This window comes from Ornithorhynchus anatinus, chromosome 2 (genome assembly GCF_004115215.2).
Source record: "Ornithorhynchus anatinus isolate Pmale09 chromosome 2, mOrnAna1.pri.v4, whole genome shotgun sequence".
Classification (NCBI taxonomy): Eukaryota; Metazoa; Chordata; class Mammalia; order Monotremata; family Ornithorhynchidae; genus Ornithorhynchus; species Ornithorhynchus anatinus.
Window position 1 is genome coordinate 132,203,189 of NC_041729.1, and position 20,980 is coordinate 132,224,168.

Here is a 20,980-nt window from a genome sequence, read left to right on the forward strand (position 1 = left end):
CTGGAAAGAGCCATAGAACTATTGAGTGCCATATTGGAACAGACGGGGGGCAAACCAGTGGAAAATCTCACTTCCTGGTTTAGAAATGATGACTCTCCACCATACACTTTTATCGTGGCCTCATTTACTTAACATCAACACTACCGACACATTTGTACCTTGGTGAGCCCGATTCCTTCTCCTGAAGGAATTCCATCTGTAATCACATAAGCCACAATTTTTACATCAAGCAAGGCCTGTGAGGCCCACTAAAATATCTTCAGCTTGAAAATTTTAGCCAAAAATGAACACAATTTAGAGTGATGGTGATCAAGTTTTGTTTTGTTTTCCCCCCACTATATAAAGTCTGGGTCTTTCTCACTTTATCAGGAACTTTCAATAGACCTGGGGACCCAGAAATCCCCTAAAGGCAGTTCTTTCATCAACCCAATCCAAATCAACTTCTTCCCAATATTGATCCAGCATAGTAAAGTACCCCATATTGACTTGAGCAAAGTATTTCTTCACAATGGCTGATTTCCCCCGGAGATTATCCATCCCACTTGTAGCCCATGTGTCTTTAGCGACTGACAAGGTAGATGCCTAAGGAATATTACTACAGGGATTTTTAACATGTTTATTCACTTAACCACTAATTTACTGTCAATGGATACTCTCCATATTACATTAATTAGAATGAATTAATGTGCTCTGCAGTTAAACCAACTGATGGCTGTGTGCTGGAGATTGACATCAAATCCCCAAGAATTACATGACTGTTCAGGAAAGGCAGCTGAAGACAATCTCTATTACGATTCTCTAAGACAGAAAATGATATTTAAATCATCAATTACAGTTGCTTTAAGAAAAGTGAAACAGCTTGGTGTGTTTATTCCCCAGAGTTCACTTTGTTTCTGTCAAAGGCAATGCATTTTTAATATGCAATTAAGTGTCATGATAAAAAATACATAAGCACATAATTCTACACTTTTGTCTTGCAAAATGAATTCTACTTTTATTTTAAATAGTTATTTCACCAGCGATAATTATAAAATTAATGAAAGATTCTATTGAAAATTACTCGCATCTATTTTAAGCGACGGAGTCCTCTCCAATAGAGATTTTCATTATGATTCTTTACTCAGTAAACATCTAATGTTAAAATCAAGTAAAATGCAAACTGAATTCAGAGGTGAAACTTTATCTTTTTCCACCTAAAGTAGTAAAAGTAGAGAAGAAAACTGTACAGTACAGGAGATAACGCACCAAACTGGAACTGAATGCAGACTTTGTCGCCCAAGTGCAAAACCAAATAGGATATATAGTATAACAATTGTTAGTAACATCCTTCTGGTGTGCAAATTACTTTCTGAGAGGTAAGTGGCCTGTCATCGTCAGGAAGCAATTTGGTACTAAGGAATGAGTAAGTTACTAAAAGGATAAATGAGAAAAATGGGCCTTGCTCAAGTAAGAAGACCCAAGCAACAGTTGAAAGGACCACCTTATGGCACTTTACGGGCAACATGCTCAGATTGGTTCCCCTATATAATAATGTTGGTATTTCTTAAGTGCTTACTATGTGCAGAGGTATGCAGGTTCTCCCACGAGAGGCTCACAGTCTTAATCCCCATTTTATTCATTCATTCAATAGTATTTATTGAGGGCTTACTATGTGCAGAGCAATGTACTAAGTGCTTGGAATGCACAATTCAATTTTACAGATGAGGTAACTGAGGCACAGAGAAGTTAAGTGAATTGCCCGCAGTCACACAGCTGACAAGTGGCAGAGCGGGATTCAAAGCCATGACCTCTGACTCCCAAGCCCGGGCTCTTTCCACCTAACCCCACTGCTTTCCAAGATTGGCATTTGTGCCCACCAACAAGATCCTATTAGGGCCACATCCTCTGATTAATTCCCTCAGAACTGGGTGGGGGGGGGGGGGGGGCAGGGAGGTGTGTGTATGTGTGAGTGTGTGGTGGTGGGGAGGGGAAGAATGGGGAAAAGAGGGGGCCACAGTAATGCTGGCAGTTTCCAAACTGAGTGATAGCATATAATCCTGGTTGCCATCCTCTTCAGGCTTCGCCAGGGTTCTCTGCTCCCTCACGGGGCCTTCAAAGCTAGGTCCAAGTGGCCGTGACGGCAGCTGGCACAGTTGTTATGGCCAGAGACCACCACACGGACACCCCGACCTGTGTCATAGCATGGCCTGGATGCAGCAGTCTGTGCCAGGAATCTTCACGTAAACCACATGGCCAGCAGAGGCCCATTAGGAGCTCCACAAGGTCAACCTGAGATTCAGATGGGTCCTGCTGGAGGGTTCTCTCACACCCAAAAAGTGCCTGCAGATGGATGGGGGTGAGGGGGGAAGTGTCAGAGTCCACCTTTCCAGCTCCTAATGGGCCTGCGAGCTCTTTCTCTCATAAGGAACTCTGGTTCAGGAGATGAGGGTCACCCCAATGCCCTGGTAAGTGCCTCCTAGCTGTCCTCACCCAGAAAAACATCTCACGTTCCACTCCATATGGAGGTCCAAAGAGGGCAGCCGGTGGCAAGATCATGACATTGTCCATGAGCCCCGGCACAGACCCTGGACCCCGCGGGAAGCAGCGGCAGCCCTTGTTCCCTTTGTTCACCACCCCTCCAGCCCCACAGCCCTTAGAGAAGCACCGTAGTTCAGTGCAAAGAGCCCAGGCTTGGGAGTCAGAGGTCATGGTTTAGCATCCCAGCTTTGCCACTTGTCAGCTTTGTGACTGTGGGCAAGGCACTTCACTTCTCTGTGCCTCAGTTACTTTATGTGTAAAATGGGCATTAAGACTGTGAGCCTCACGTGGGACCATCTGATTGCCTTGTATCTATCCCAGTGCTTAGAACGGTGTTCTGCACATAGTAAGCACTTTAACAAATACCAACATTATTGTTATTATGTACATACCCTTCATTTATTTACTCCTATTCATAACTCTCCCCCTGGCCCCAAACTGTAAACTTGTAGTAGGGAATGTGCCTCTTTGTTATACTGTGCTCTCCCAAGGGCTCGGTACAGTGCTCTGCACACATTAATCACTCAGTAAATATGATTGATCGGCTCCTGGTGGGGCATGGAATACTGAATGGCTTTTCTCCAGCCACATGGCCAGGCCCCCGGGCCTGGGCCACCATGACTGTTCCCAACTCCCACCCCTGCCTCCCAACAACTCCCTGAGGCTGGTCAACCACCAGTGCCATCTCTGCACCAGGCCCAGAGAAGTTATGACTTGCCCAAGGTCACGCAGCAGGCAAGTGATAGAGGTGAGATTAGATCCCAAGTTCTCAGACTCCCTGGCCTGTGCTTTTTCCAATAGGCCATGGTTCTTCTCAGTTACTATTATTGGAGTCAAAGTGGTGTCCTATTAGCCCTATTGGATAGATCACTGGTTTGACTAGTAATGCCATTTCTTTTAATCAACCGGTGGTATTTATTGAGTGCTTACTCTGTGCAGAGCATTGTACTACGTGATTTGGAGAGTGCAATAAAACAGAATTAGAAAACATGTTCCCTGGCTATAATGAGTTAATTTTGCAGATTGACTCCTGAAATTGCAGTGTACTGACGCTATGCATAAATTGTCAAAAGGGAGCTTGGCCTCATGGAAAGGGGGTAGGACTAGGAAGCAAGAGACATGAGTTTTGCTTCTAAAAGTAGCATAGCTCAGAGGAAAGAGCACGGGTTTAGGAGTCAGGGGCCGTGGATTCTAATCCTGGCTCCGCCACCTGTCAACTGGGTGACTTTGGGCAAGTCACTTCTCGGTGACTCAGTTACCTCATCTGTAAAATGGGGATTAAGACTGCGAGCCTCACGTGGGGCCACCTGATTACCCCGTATCTACCAAAGCGCTTAGAACAGTGCTCGGCACATAGTAAGTGCTTAACAAATACCAACATCATCATTCCAGCTCTGCCACCTGCTTGCTATGAGCTTTGTACAATCCACCCATCTCCATGCCTAAATTCCCTCATCTGGAAAACAGGAGTAGGCTATGTTTCCCATAGTACCTTTGATTGTGAGTTTATTCATTCAATCATATTTATTGAGCGCTTTGTGTGCAGAGCACTGTGCTAAGTGCTTGGGAGAGTACAATATAACAATAAACATATTCCCTGCCCACAACAAGTTTACAGTCTGGAGGACCAAGGACCATGACTGATGTAATTATCTGCATCTTCTCAGTGTTTGACACAGAGTAAGAGCTTAATAAATATCATAACTGATAAGGATCAGGGTCATCGGGCCTGTTTGCAACAGCTAACTTTCTAACAGATTCCTGTGGTCACTGCAGGTTACATAGCTCTAGGGAAGAGTGAAGGACAGAGATTCAAAGTTCAGGAGTGCAAACACTTTGAAATGCAGGGGTCCCATACTGGCTTGGAGCCAGGCACAGATATATTAGTCAATCAATAAATGGCATTTATTAAGCACTTAGTGTGTCAGATCACTTTACTAAATGCTTGGGAAAGCAAAGTAGAACAGAGTTGGTAGAAATGATTCCCATCCTCAAAAGCTTACATTCTACAGGTGGAGAAATATATTAAAATAAATTGTGAGTAGGGGAAATAGTAAGTCATTGAGAAGCCATGGAGCTTAGGGGAAAAAAAATAAGAGCACTAGCCTGGGAGTAGGAGGGCCTGGGTTCTAATCCCATCTCTGCCACATGTCTGTTGTGTGGCCTTGGGCAAGTCACCTAAGTTCTCTGTACCACAATTGCCTCATCAGTAAAATAGGGATTAAAACTGGGACCCCAACATGGGACTTGGACTGTGTCCAAGCTTATTACCTTGATCTATCCCAGCACTTACAGACTCAGGGTCGCACCTGGAGAGTTTCCAGTCCTCTACTAGGCTCAGCCATGGGAGGGAGAGGCATATTCATTCCATTCCTAGTTTGGACAGTGGCTAGCGAGTGGAAGGCAATCAGCTACAAGTCAAAACTCACCCATCCTGGGCAGCAGCAGTATGGGAAAAAGTCGAAGGCGGAGACTCAGCTTTACTGCACGGAAGGAGGTAATGGTAAACCACTTCCACATTTTTACCAAGAAAACTCCATGGATATACTCCAGAACGATTACAGATGGAAGTGGGGCATTCTGAGAGAGATGTATCCATAGTGTCACTATGGGTCAGAGGCGACCTGACAGCATAAAACAAATCTCAGCACTTAGAACAATGCTAGCACAGAGTAAGTGCTTAAAGGGTACCATTTTTAAAGAGAGTCAGTTAATTAATGGCATTAATTAATCATTTACTTTGTATAAAGCACGGTATTAAATGCCTAGGTAAATATAGTGCTCTGCACACAGTAAGTGCTCAATATGATTGATTGATTGAGTGAGGTATCATGGATGGAAGATGTGATCTGGGAATCAAGCCAGAACTATTAATTCAGATTTATTAATTCAGATAGTGTACCAGATCTACCCCTGCATACCCACAGCTCTTCTAATGCAGTGGTTTGGAGAAGCGCTATTTGACATACCAAAAGAACTGATATTTGGGAACTTGGCATTCTGAAAATTGATTTTGGAGCTCCTGGAACCCAATTTTCACCCTGCCTCTCTCCGCAGCATTGAATGGGAAAGGTCGTCTACTGGCAATTATCTTTTCATTTGGAAAGATGATTGAGTTTTGTTTGATAATTTTAGTTTGGGAATGGGGTAGAATATGTTTCAAATGCAACAAGCATTGTTGAACCAATCCTGAACCTGTCTGTCTAACCTGATTAACTCAACATGCCTAGGAAATTGCTAATTACCAGTGATAAGTTTTTAAATACTAAGTGGAGAACTGAGCATGAAAAATAGAAAATGGACCTCTTCCTAAAACATGTACTTTTTAAATATATAACATTTATCCAAACCATACTTCTAGAACTGGGAGGAAGCACTCTAAAAAGAGCTAAATGATAGAGTAAATTTTGCAAACAAGACTCGTTAACATTCACTAAAGTAACAAGGGGGTTGTTTAATTTTGGAGATTAATAGGCCAGGCATAAAAATGGAGCTCAATTGTATATCTTTAAATGCACAAATTATAGCTGCCCAAGGGCATCAGGAATCTCTCAAAAGCAAAATAAATACACACGAAAAAATACACCCAGAAGGAAATTAAAAAATGACAAAATTGAAATGAAAGGTACATCTCAGCCCGGAAATAAATAAGGCTAATGGCTCTCTGATGGTGATCGGAGCAGGATGATCAAAACAGCATGGATCAGTTTCATAAAGAAAAGACAGAATTTTGACTCCACTGTTTTGATATCAATGACCAGACATGGTGGAGAAGATGGCTGTAACTCTTACAGATGGCTGTAAGAGCAATGAAGCACTATGTGGGCAGAAGTCTCACTTGGTCACCACATTCCAAAGGTTTTTGGAGAAGCAAGGGAAAGTTACAAGCTAGAGTCGAAGCAAGCCATGTAGCTCTCACTCAGGCAATACCTGGGCTTCTGATCCACCAGGTGGGAACCAACAAGGTAGTCCGAGGACATGTAGGGCTGATAAAAGGGTGAGACCCTTAGATCAAAGATGGAAAATAAAGAGGAGAGGGTGGTGGGCAATGGTATGTATTCTTGGCATGTATGGCTCAGAGAAGCAGCGTGGCTCAGTGGAAAGAGCACAGGCTTAAGAGTCAGAGGTGTTGGGTTCTAATTCTGGCTCCGCTACTTATCAGCTGTGTGACTTTGGGCAAGTCACAACTTCTCTGGGCCTCAGTTAGTTCATCTGGAAAATGGGGATTAAAACTGTGAGCCCCACGTGGGACAACCTGATTACCTTGTATCCACCCAATGCTTAGAACAATGCTTGGCACATAGTAAGTGCTTAACAAATACCAAAATTATTATTATTAGAGGAAAAAAATAATGACAATCTGGATAAAGGATAAACATCAAAAATGGCCATATTTTAATTCATGTTTTGAGCAATTAAACTAATTGTTTGAATAAATTAATTTGCCCTATCTTGAACCTTGAATCTTTTATCTGAAACTTTCTCCAGACCAAAGTTCCATCTCACTGTGTATTTGGCAAAAGTTTTGCTAATGGTAAAGTGACTAGACCAACGAAATTAATATTCATTCATTTATTCAATTGCATTGACTGAGCACTTCTGTGTGCAAAGCACTGCATTAAGCACTTGGGAGAGTACAATATAACAACAAAACAGTAAGCAGACATTCCCTGCCCACAATGAGCTTACAGTCTAGATGGGGAGCTATTAATTGTGTGATCATCTTCAAAGATAAACCAGATTAAATCTGCTAAATTGTGAGCTATTTGAAGACAGGGGTCATATTTTCTAACTTGAGGGTGTCTTTATAAGAGTTTAACAAGTGCTCTGCACACAAATGCTCATAATGTTATTACTTCATTGGTAAACACAAAGTATCTTAAATTATTAGAAAACAATCGAAAAAACTACTGTCTGGAAAGGTTAAATTCACTACATTTTTATCAATATATAATTAAATTTAGTTAAATGCAATGCTCTAATAATAACTATGGTATTTAAGCACTTTAGTATGTGCCAAGAACTGTTCTAAACACTGGGGTAGATACAAGGTAATTGGGTTGTCCCTTGTGGGGCTCACAGTCTTAATCCCCATTTTATAGATGAGGTAACTGAGGCATAGAGAAATTAAGAGGCTTGCCCAAGGTCACAGCAGTCAAGTGGAGGAGCCTGGATTAGAACCCACATCCTCTGATGCCCATGCTCTTGCCACTAGGCCACGCTGCTCTGTATTAGACAACTTCAGTTTGTGTAGAGAGTGTGGAATAATAAGGCATTAATTATCCCCACTATAAGAAGAATACTACTGAAATATTTAGGATTCTTTTGGAAATGTTTTCTAAAAAAAATCTATAAAATTTATTGAACACTTACTGTGTGCTGAGCACTATAACAGTGCTTGGGACAGTGCAATACAACAGAGTTTGGTAGATGTATTCTCTACAAAAACATAAGGAAATTGGCACTGATTGAATAACATAGATCTCTGTTACTTGTTTCCCTGCTTCTCTCCTCTCCTATCCAGGGGTGCCCTAGATTCACACACCTGAAAATGCAACCAACTCTTTCAGGACAGAGAAGTTGGAAGGGAGGAACTATTGAAGGAAATGTAGTTGAAAAGTCGTTATTGCTTCTTCAAGGACAGAAAATTGTGCAGCAGAGGCATATAGTAAAGGACAATATTATCTCTACGCTTTATTCTGGAGCTTGAGTGTAAATGTCTGAAGTACCATACTTGCTGGATTAATTAATCCAGTTTTTTGTAAAATGAAATGATATGGATTCATATATCATATCATACCAAAGAAGAGAACATTGATGGTGAAATTGTACTTTCCAAGCGCTTAGTACAGTCCTCTGCACACAGTAAGTGCTCAATAAATACGAGTGAATGAATACATTCCCATAGAAATTCACCTATGATGTGGCTGAAAAGTCCAATGCAGGATCCACAGTTTTGATCCCATTATGCACACCAAATTGTTGGTCCTGATTATGCTGTTAGGGTCAGTGCTTTCTCGATCCTTATGAGTCTTTTTTCAATAAAAGTCAATCCTCTTATGTCAGCGAAGTAACCAACTCCCAAGTTTTAACTGTGATGAAGCACTCCCTGAGGCTTTGTTTTAACATCAGCCTTAAAATGTTTCTCTGCCCTTCTTGCTTTCCGTTTCTCTACTTGCAGCTCTCCAGTCATAGAGCAGCTGACCAGGTATCCAGGTGTTACTCAGTCTCTTGTTTTCCATCCAGCTTGGCTACATTACGATGAGCAAAGCTTCCATGTTACAGACAGAATCCAACAATACACCTTGAGATGGTTAGTTTGGGATGGGAGCAGGATGGGACCGTGGAATTAAATATTTCTGTATGTTCTCCCTAGAGCATACTACTATTAAGTTGTTTGTCAAGAGTTGTTCCACATGGTGTATGCAATCCCTGTTCCACATGGGGCTCACAGCAAAATAATAATAATAATAATAATAATTCTGGTATTTAAGCTCTTATTGTGTGCCAGGAACTGTACTAAGCGTTGGGGTGGGTTCATTCATTCAATCATATTTATTAAGTGTGTACTGTGTGCAGAGCACTGTATTAAATGCTTGGAAAGCACAATTCGGCAACAGACAGAGACAGTCCTTACCCAACAATGGACTCAGTGTCTAGAAGGAATAAAAGCAAATCAAGTTGGGCACAGTCTCTGTCCCATGTGGGGCTCACACTCCGAATCCCCATTTTACAGATGAAAAAACAGAGGGACAGAAGTGAAGTGACTTGCCCAAAAGTCACAAAGCAGACAAGCAGGAGGGTGAACAGGCATTAAATCTCCCATGAGAAAATTGAGGCACAGAAAATTTAAGTGACTTATCCAAGGTCACACAGCAAGCAATTGGCAGAGCTAGGATTAGAATCCAGGTTCTCTGACACCCAAGCCTGTCATCTTCCCAATAGGCCAAGCTGCTTCATTCTTCTGCTCCTTCTTGTCCGTGGCATTTTGGCTATCCCTGTTTACAGTTATATGGTACAAAGAATAACCTTTCATTTCCTCCTCAAAAATTGGGATAGGGCAATTATGGTCTGCAGGCACTCATGCAAGTCAATAGGGTATATGATGAATTGCTGCCTTAATTGGATGAATGCCTACCACTTTGATATGGCATCACTATCGAGATAATTTATGGGTTTCCCATTTAAATGATGTATTCCACTTATTCTAAATTACTTCCAGCACTGGTTTGGGGTTTCCTCTTGCTGGAATGTGCTGTATTATAACTTTGGGTTAGTAGAAGTCAAGGTAGAATTATTTACGTAGTTAGTCTATTTTGACTATCATCTTTTCATTTTTACCTTTCAATATCTCCTGAACGTTCCTTTCAATCCTATATTTTGTCACCTTCTGCAAATAGTTTTAATATTTACTGAGGAACCATTTGGTGCAATTCACTGTTATAAGCACTTGAGAATTTAATATTTGTCCCATCCCCAACCCCACAGCACTTGTATACATATCTTTAAATTGTATATTTTTAATTATCTATTCATATTAATGTCCATCTCCTCCACTAGACTTATGGGCAGGGGATGTGTCTGCTAATGCTGTTATATTATACTTTCCCAAGCTGTAAACCCAGGGCTCTGCAAATATTAAGCACTCAATAAATACCGTTAATTTATTAATTGATTGGAAAGTACAAGAAAGAGCATATACATCAATAGGGGAGAAAGATATAAAAACATTTGCTCTTTACTATAATTGCAATCGAATCAATATTTGAAAATAAATATGTATAAAAGAGCTGAGGATCAGTACAAGTTCTTAAGACCTATGTTCTACAAGAAAAAGTGTGACCTAATAAAAATAACCTGGGTCTGGGAATCAGAGAAACTGTGTTCTAATCCCTGCCCCGCCACTTGACTGCTGGGTGACCTTGGGCAAGTCACTTCACTTCTGTGCCTCAGTTCCCTCATCTGTAAAATGGGGATTAAGATTGTGAGCCCCACATGGGACAACCTGATTAACTTGTATCTACCTCAGTGCTTAGAACAGTGCTTGGCACAGAATAAGCGATTAATACCATTAATCATTGCTGATTTTTCTGGCAATTATATTCAGAACTCAATTTAAAGCGGGGTTGTTTGGCAAATTTTTTTTTTCCCCTAAAGTGACATTCCCATACTGGCTTGTGACCTAGCCAATAGTTATGTACCTATTTCTCCCCCTCTCTAATATATTTTAATGTCTGTCTTCTCCTGTAGATTGTAGATGGTAAGATTCTTTGGGGCAATGGTTCGGCTATCAATTCTATTACATTATACTTTCTCAGGCTCTCAGTACAGTGTTCCGCACACAAATACTGCTGATCAACTGATTCATTATCAATCTTCCCAATAGCGAGGATGACAATGACCATCCACCTAAGCTGTGCTAGCTTCACTGGATCCCAGCCAAAGGGTCAGTCAGTCTAGACCAAAAAATAAAACCAGAAACTAGAAAACAGAAAAAACAGAAAAACTCAACAATAATAAAAAAGCAATGTTATGACAACAATAATAATGATGATAATGGTGGTATTTGTTAAGTGCTTACTATGTACCAGGCACTGTACTAAGTACTTCAGCACTCAGAACAGTGCTTGGGACATATACTAAGAGCTTAACAAATACAAACATCATTATTATTATTATTATTAATAGGATGGAAACAAACAAATCGAGATGGGCCCAATCCCTGTCGTACGTGGGGCTCAGTCTTAACCCCCCATTTTACAGATGAAATAACTGAGGCACAGAGAAGTGAAGTGGCTAGCCCAAGATCACACAGCAGACATGTAGCAGGGCCGGGATTAGAACCCATAACCATCTGACTGCCAGGCCTGTGCTCTATTCACTACATCATGCTGTTTCTAATTTCTGATGGAAAAGTACTGCCCTACTATAGAAAAGAACTATTTTCAATATAGTCTCCTAGCCCTCTTTTTCCCTATTCACTCTCCCTTTCATATTGTCTATGCACTTCTATCTATACAGACACAGTCTTTCAGATGCTTTTTAAATCAGTATGAAAAAAAAATTCATGGCCAATCAATTTCTAAAAATTCCAAACACTTAGAATATTAACACATTCAAATGCTGTGTGTAGCTGTAAGCATCCCAAATAACTCATTTAAAATGCAATATTGCAGAAAAATAATCTATCATCAAATCAGATTGCCTGCAGTTCTGTTTAAAATTATAAATTGAATAGCGAATAGAGGTAATTCAAATAATCTGATTGGCTGACACACTGGGCATTAATTCAGTTTATAATCACAGTAATGACCACAGCCCAAGACATTTCCAGGCAATTAATGACTGGTTGTGGTTAATGACCCAAGTTACAGCCAAGGACCATCAACCTCTTCCAGCAGATCATCAATCCTCAGGAAGTGTCAGGGTTTTGTGCCCACCTAAGCCCTACTACCCTAGACTCCCCACTCCTCCGATACTTTCAAAGTCATTTCCTAACACTGGTATCACTGTCTAAATAGCTAGCTCTTCAATGAACTGGAATTAAAAGTCTTGTACATTTTGGAGGTGTCTACGCAAAGCATAACAGAGACCTAGCAAATATTAATCAATCAGTGGTATTCACTGAGCCGTTACGGTATGCAGACCACTGTGCTATATGCTTGTATATAAAAGAGCTTTATATATTGTTGAAAAAAGTCACTGCAAACCCAAATACAATACAATGCAACTCCCAGATTTCCTGTAAAGTGGGTCACAATAATAAATAATGATAATTGCAGTATTTGTTAAGTGCTTACTATGTGGCAGGCCCTGAACTATGTGCTGGGATAAAGACAAGAAAAGCAGGCTGGACATAGAGAACCTCAGTCACAACCACAGCACTCCTGTTTCATGCTAAAGGATAAAAATTACTAAGTAATGCCAATGACCACCGCGAGCCCCCGGTAAGTACCAATCAGGACTTTCCTGGACCAGGGGAGTCTCGGTGACACATAGTACAAGTCAAACCACACCTTTGATCACCGAGGTGACTGTGGAAAAGTTTTTATTTAGTTTTACCAATGTGCAAAGGAGTAACACATACACTCACTCACTCCATTCCATCAAGGGTCCAATACCACTCTGTGGTCAAAGGATCCTGTTCTGCCAGTGCTTCTTCTTTCTGCTTCCAAGTGCTGCTACCTTCTGCTGTTTCTCTTGCTTCAGTGCTTGCTTCTCTCTGCATGATTCTGCTCCAGGTGCTTTCCTCTGTGGGGGATTTGTGTGCCTCACTGCATGCCTCTATATGTGCATTCTCGCAATTAAAAGTGACCACCTTTTATCAGCCTTAGGCATCACAGCTGTGGCTCCACATGGCAGTCATAGATTGGTCCAGAGCACAGGCTTTGGAGTCAGAGGTCATGGGTTCTAATCCCGGCTCCACCACCTGTCAGCTATGTGACTTTGGGCAAGTGACTTCACTTCTCGGTGCCTCAGTTATCTCATCTGTAAAATGGGGATTAAGACTGTGAGCCTCATGTGGGACAACCTGATTACCCTGTATCTCCCCCAGCGCTTAGAACAGTGCTTGGCACATAGTAAGCACTTAACAAATACCAACATCATTATTATTATTATTATTATTATTAGAACACCGAGAAAAGGTCCATGCTCCACCCTCACAGACCAGCAATCACCTGTCCAAGGTAGAGCCCATCACAGCTTTTGTGAGTCTCTTCCTTGTTGCTGTTCACGGGATCACAAACAAACACTAATAAGGCAGCTTGTTGTGGACTCACCACACTGACCTGTCTCCAAACAAAACTTAAATGTTAGTTTTAGTTTTCTTTTTCAAGCACAAGAGGAAGAAAGGAGGAAGAGAGAGAAAAAAAAAATCACATCATTTATACCTTTGTTGAGCATCATTCTTTTTTCATCCACAAAGGGTGAAGGAAACATTATATAAAGTTCTAGAATGGGGTGCACTGTCTCTTTACAATTTACTCAAGCAGAGGGGAGGGAGTCAAATCAACCAACTTCTAACCCTACATGAATCAACAAAAACTCAGAGGCTTTCTAAATTGCTAGTCATAAAAGGAGGCACATGAATTAGGGAAGCAATCAATTTTCTCATCAACATAATCAGTCTCATCACCTTCGTCCTTTATTTGCCAACCATCTTAGACTGTAAACTCACATTGCTTCTGGCTATGTCTTCACTCCCTGCCTAGGATTTTCCCCCCTTTCAAATCCATCAAGACATAGTTTTTCCTACCTTCAACATTCTATTCGAATCATTCCTCCCCTAAGATGCTTAATTTTGTTTCCACCAGGAAGGTTCCCCCTAACTAAACAAAGGCTTACTCACAACTACCTGGACCATTATCTGTTCTGTTCTTTAGCTAGATTGTATAGTTCCCGAACTAGATAGTGTGTCTACTTTTGCAGCAAGCACTTAGTATATTACACTACACAGAATAAGGATTCAATAAAAATTATTGATTGATAAACCTTCTTCATGCTTGCCTAGCATGGACTACTTCATCGAATTCCACTGGTTATAAAATATGATGACAATCACATTTTTTTTTAAAATCAGGGCAATACTAGGAATGAAGACCCCCAATCAATCAATCAGTGATATTTATTGAGCATCAACAGTGTGCAGAGCACTGTACTAAGTGCTTGGAAGAGTCAGAAGGCCATAGATTCTAGTCCTAGCTCTGCCACTTGTCTGCTGTGTAATCTTGGGCAAATCACTTCGCTTTTCTAGGCCTCAGTTACCTCATCTGCAAAATGGGGACTGAGACCATGAGCCCCATGAGGAACGGGGACTGTGTCCAACCCGATTTGCTTGTATCCACCCCAGAGTTTAGTACCGTGCCTAGGAGTGCCTACCACTTACTATGTGTTTAACAAATACCATAATTATTCTTAACATTATTACAGTCAGAGCCGGTAGAAATGTTACCTGCCCACAGTGAATGTATGTCAGTCTCATCTTTTGCATAGATGGTGAAATCAGTTATTTATTAAAGTATTCTCTAGGAGCTGCCTGTAGTATGTTTCCCTTTCTTTTTTAGACAAAAGGGAATATAAATGACAAAGATACACATGCTTATGTGCTTAGACATATTCACAAAGACATAGACATAAAATTTCTAGACTGTTTCCAACTTTTCTACTTCCTGTTCTGCAAATGTTTATATAAAGGTCAACAACCAAGTATTAATATGATAAACATTTCTGATTTCCTCTTTATTCTTGCTCTCAACTATTCTAGAATTGCTCTAGAATTGTTGATTTTGGTGCCAATATAATCTTCATGAAACACAAGTGGGAAAGGGGGTGATTGAAAGCTTAAGAATTTTATGGCAGTAAGGTTAGGTTACCTGTTCTGCACTCCATTCTAATCTTGTTTCTGTTTCCTCTGACATTTCTTCTTTTCACTGCCCAATGAACCATTCGATGAACCTTGTTCAGAAGATCTTTTCAATAAACACTTTTCTCGTATCCCTTTACTCTGCAAAGAGAATCAAAGTGAATTGTTAGCTGAATGCTCTGTGAAGTATAATCAGTAGGAATCCAAAATGCATACTCACTGCTTTCCAGAAAGAACAACATCAACATAGTTGGGAAGAAAAAGGAGGATATATGTAGCAGAATGATGGATTAGTTTTGGCCTAGATATAATTATCATAGTGATAATGATGATAATACTAATCATTCATTATTAATGATAATGATATTTGATAAATGCTTACTATGTGCCAAGCACAGTCCTAAGCAATGGGGTAGACCCAAGATAATCAGGCTAGACACAGTCCCTCTTCAACATGGAGCTCACAATCTAAGCAGGAGGGAGAATAGGTATTGAATCTTCATTTTACAGATGAGGAACCGAGGCACAGAAAAGTTCAGTGTCTTGCTCAAGGTCACACAGCAGGCAAGTGACAGAGCCAGGATTAGAAGCCAGGTCCTTTGACTCCCAGGTTTATGTTCTTTCCATCTTTCCACTAGACCACATTGTTTCCAATTAGAGAAGCAGTGTGGCTCATTGGAAAGAGGATGGGCTTAAGAGTCAGAGGCCATGGGTTCTAATCCCAGCTCTGTCAGCTGTGTGACTTTGAGCAAGTCATTTCACTTTTCAGTGCCTCAGTTCCCTCATCTGTAAAATGGGGATTAAGACTGTGAGCCTCACGTGGGACAACCTGATTACCCTGTTCTAACCCCAGCGCTTGGAACAGAGCTTGGCACATAGTAAGCGCTTAACAAATGCCAACATTATCATTATTATTATTATTATTATTCTAATTGTCAAGTGCCAATGAGAATGGGAATCTGCAACTGCTAATGACATTGCTATTTCCATTCCGCTACTTGCACCCAAACAAGTACTAAATCATCTACTCTTTGAGGTGCCTGACGAACCTGACTAGATGATCACAGCATCTCTGAAGAGAGAAGATAACTCCAGTCATAACAAACTAGGGGAATCTTAAGGAAGGGCAACAACACCAGTTATCTTCTGAGCGCACCTGCTTCTACTGAAGATGAGATCCTGTGAAACACAAATAACTTACCAACATGTTGCCTGTCCCAACTATTGAGAAAATCAACCTGACAGTCAGAATCATGAAGAACAGTAAAGCACCAGAACCTACTAGACACCCTGTCATCTCTCCCAGGCCTCTGAAAAACATAAGAGTTTCCAGTAAAGGAGGAAAATATCAAAAATGGTAGCTTTTTGGAAGCCAATGAGCTCTTTGAAACCTCTTTATTACCAGTCCTCACCTCTCCATAAAATCCCAGACCTTATGATCAAAACTGGGGATCTATGTCTCCAAACAGGCATCACATTCAACTATTTGAGTAATTCCAGCAATGCTACTTAAGTGCCTTATTGAATGTCAGGTTAGCAAAGGATCCCAAGTAATCACTCTGGGCTTAACAAATACCATAATTATTATAAATTCAACCTGATAACACCGCAGCTATGCTCATTTGAGGTCATTGTGAAAACAATGACATCCAAAATAGTTGCTGTTTTGTGAGTTGGAAATGGAACATCGAAAATTTTAGAGGCAGTAAAACGAGGCCTCAAAAAACAAGGCATCTCTGCTGAATGTTTGCAGTAGACAGACTTTCAGCAGAAATGCTCTGTTTTTGGAGGCCTCGCTTTACTGCCTCCCACAATTTTGATGCTCCGTGGTGGCATTTCCACCAAGGTAATTGTTGCTCCCTTTTTAGTAAGATGTTTGAGGAAAGAGTGAAACCCAAATATTAAAAAACAACAACAGTGTCTAATGCTGTAATTAGCAACCCAACACCAGAACACTTTGGAGCTACACTGTGACTGTTTGGGGGTCCATATTGGTCTTTCAGTCACACACTCCCAAAGGTAAGTTTACTTTGAGTAGAGGATGATCTAGTGGCTAAAGCACAGACTTGGGAGCCAATAGGACCTAGTTCTAATCCTGGCTCTTCCACTTGTCTGCTTTGTGACCTTGGCCAAGTCACTTAACTTCTCTGTGGCTCAGTTACCTCATCTGGAAAATAAGCATTAAGACTGTGGGCCCCGTGTGGGACAGGGACCGTGTCTAACCTCACAAACATGTATCTACCCCAGTTCTAGAACAATGTTTTACACATAGTAAATCCTTAGCAAATACCTTCATATATTAATAATTAATAATGAATTAATATATTAGAACGATATTTGTTTCTAGTTTCCAAAGAGTCAAAAAGGCAGATGTTTTAACATTCTTTCTCCCAAGGGCTCTGCACACAGTAGGTGCTTAATAAATAGGATTATACTGAATGATTGAACGAATAAATACAATTGATTGATTGATTCCCTGACTTTAAATGAAGAAAAGCTCACAGGTTGGTAAGCACTCAAAGGAGTAAAACTATGTAGTGATACAATCATTCCAAATAGTTCCATTAAAATTGAGAGGCAAATCTCGATTATGTTTGGTAGTGTTCTTTTTAAATGACAAGAGCAGAGTATGCAGTAATTCAGAAGTATCACTCGGTTTATAAAGTTTGTTCAGTGTAAAGGCCAAAGACAAACATCATTTAAGTTCATGTCTGAGGCAGTTTTCCCATGTTTGAAATTGACTTCGCTCAAAATGCCAGTCAATCAAGTACTATTATTATTACTGTATTTATGAAACACTTACTTTGTTTCAAGCACTGATCTAAGCTCTGGGGTAGATATAAGTTAATGAGGTCAGACAGAGTCCCTGCACCTCATGAGGTTCACAGTCTAAGTAATGTGCAGATGAACTTGAAAATAAGATTATGAGAATGAATATACATCCACACTTAAATTACATAATGATAATCATCCGCTGCACTGATGAGGCTGCTAGCATTTCCTCTCATTGCTTTCAAATCTGCATTTCATTATCTTAATCAAGTTCATCTTGAGAAAAGGGTGCCATGAAGCCAATCTGATTGGATGGACAGAGATTCGTGGATTCTAATCCTGGCTCAGCCACTTGGCATCTGTGTTACTTTGGGCAAATCACTTACCTTCTCTGATAACCTTGTATCTCTTCCAGCGCTTAGAACAGTGCTTGCAATGTAGTAAGCGCTTAACAAATATCATCATCATCATTATTATTTTATACTCCTCTTTGGCCACTACCCAAGTTTGATCATTTTAGAAAATGGCTTTACAAAGAGCTATTATTTCTTTTCCCAAGTCTATTAAGGTTTGATTTTGTCAGTGCTAAGTATGAGGGATGATCTGAGCTGGGAAAGTGGGCTGGGAGTGCTTTTATTACTAGGCTGTTTTCCCAGAGACCACCAATTTACTCCACTTCTCATGGGAATAGGGAATCCATGTAGGCCTAATTTTCCCGGAGCTGGAAGCCTCCTTCTGCCTCCTTCAGCTCTGTTCCCAACAAAGAAAAAAGCTGTGGATTTTTCTTGGAGATACACAGGGAAACGGGAGATTCAATCATTCATTCATTTAATGGTATTTATTGAGCGCTTACTATGTGCAGAGCACTGTACTAAGCACTTGGAATGTACAATTCGGCAACAGATAGAGACAATCCCTGCCCAATGACGGGCTCAAAGTCTAAACTGGGGAGACAGACAACAAAGCAAAACAGAACAAAGCAAAACAAGACAACATCATCAAGATAAATAGGATCAAGGAGATATAAACCTTATTAACAAAATAATTAGGATAATAGATAATATATACAAATGAGCACAGTGCTGAGAGAAGAGGAAGGGGGAAGAGTAGAGGGTGGGGGGGGTAGGGGCAGGTTGGGGGGTAGGAGCAAAAGGGGGGGCCCAGTCTGGGAAGGCCTCCTGGAGTGGGTGAGCTCTTAGTAGGGCTTTGAAGAGGAGAAGAGAGTTAGTTTGGCAGATGTGAGGAGGGAGGGCATTCCAGGACAGCGGGAGGATGTGGGCCAGGGGTCGACGGCAGAATAGGTATGAACGGGGCACCGTGAGAAGGTGAGCAGCAGAGGAGCGGTGTGTATGGGGTGGGCTGTAGAAGGAGAGAAGGGAAGAGAGGTAGGAAGGGGGCAAGGTGATGGAGACCTTTGAAGCCAAGAGTGAGGAGTTTTTGTTCCGTGCGGAGGTTGACAGGCAACCACTGGAAGTTTTTGAGGTGGGGAGTGACATGCCCAGAGCGTTTCTGCAGAAAGATGATCCAGCAGCGGAATGAAGAATAGACTGGAGTGGGGAGAGACAGGAGGAAGGGAGATCAGAGAGGAGGCTGACACAATAATCCAGTCGGGATATTATGACAGCTTCTACCAACATGATAGCAGTTCGGATGGAGAGGAAAGGGCGGATCTTGGCAATATGTTGTCAGCTTCAATCCTTGGGCAAGGACTGGAGAATATTTTCTGTTTTCCCTCCTGCTTATTTGAGATCAGAAAAGATCATCATTCACATAATAATAACAATGATGATATTTATTAAGTGTTTACTATGTGCCAAGCACTGTTCTAAGCACCGGGGTAGATACAAGGTAAGCAGGTTGTCCTCTGTGGGGTTCACAGTTTTAATCCTCATTTTACAGATGAGGTAACTGAGGTACAGAGAAGTGTGGTGACTTGTCCAAGGTCACACAGCAGATTTGTGGTGGAGCTGGGATTAGAACCCGGGTCCTTATGACTCCCAGGTCTGTTCTCTATCTATTTTGCCAAGTGGCTTCCCTCTCGTATCTTGTAAGGTCTTCTATGCAATTTCCATTAAAATTTCATAAAGAGTGCTAATGAACTATCTTCTAAAAACTGCGGGGAACATGTTTCAAAGCTCAGTTCATCAAAGGTTTAGGAGCAGAATTATTTCATGTCAGGAGAACATAATCAGGAAAACTATAATTCTTGAGGTCAAGAGGCATGGGGTGGGATTTATTTTTTAATTAAGTACAAAGGGAGTGTGTTTCAGAAACAGAATTAATCTATGCCAATTTTTTACTGCAAGTAAACTTTATAAGAGAGTGACTTTAGCCCTGATCTGATTTATCTTCCAAAGAGAGGAAATTCAAATATAGCATAATAATAACTTGATCTTGGAAATTTTTTCAGAGAAATACTTGTTATTCTGGGGTAAATCATATTACTACAAAAAGGAGGGTTTTAAAATGAGAATAATTGTTCTTCAAGCATGAAAAATTACTGAAAAATTATTATAGGATATTGAAAGCAACCAATATGACTGGCATATAATGGAAAAACTGGAAAGAAATTTTGTTGAGAATCATAAAAATGTTACCAAGGGATATATCAGTGTTATAGAAAAGCGATATAACACGAAGGAGTTCCAGCTGAGATATAATGGAAAAAGCATGGGCCTAGGAGTCAGAGGCACCTGGGTTCTGATCCTGGCTGTGTCTTCTGTGTGACACTGGGCAAGCCACTTGACTTCTCTATGCCTCAGTTACCTCATCTGTAAAATGGAGATTAAGACTGTGAGCCCCACGTGGTACAACCTGATTATCTTGTATTATCCCAATGCTTAGAACAGTGCTTGGCATATACTAAGTGCTTAACAAATACTATAATAATAATTATTATTATTATCATCATCTTGGGCTAGTCCCAAAGACACAACGTTCCTGTGCCTCAGTTTCTTCATCTGTAAAATGGGGATTCAATACCAGTTCTCTCTCCCACTAAAATTGTGGCACTACAACAGTCCCTATGTCTGATCGGCATATACTGATTCTATTCCAGTGCTTAAAACAGTGCTTGGCACAAAGTGAACACTTAAACAAATATTACAATAATAATGATTAAGAAATATAAAGCAGCAATCCAGAATAGAAGGAAAGTATGGTCTACTGGAAAGAACCTGGGAACCAGGAGAAATGAGTTTGAGACTAAGATCTGCTGTCACTCCCCTTCTTAAACACCTCCAGTGGTTGCCTATCCACCTCCACTCCAAACAAAAACTACTCACTCTAGGCTTCAAGGCTCTCCATCATCTTGCCCCCTCCTACCTC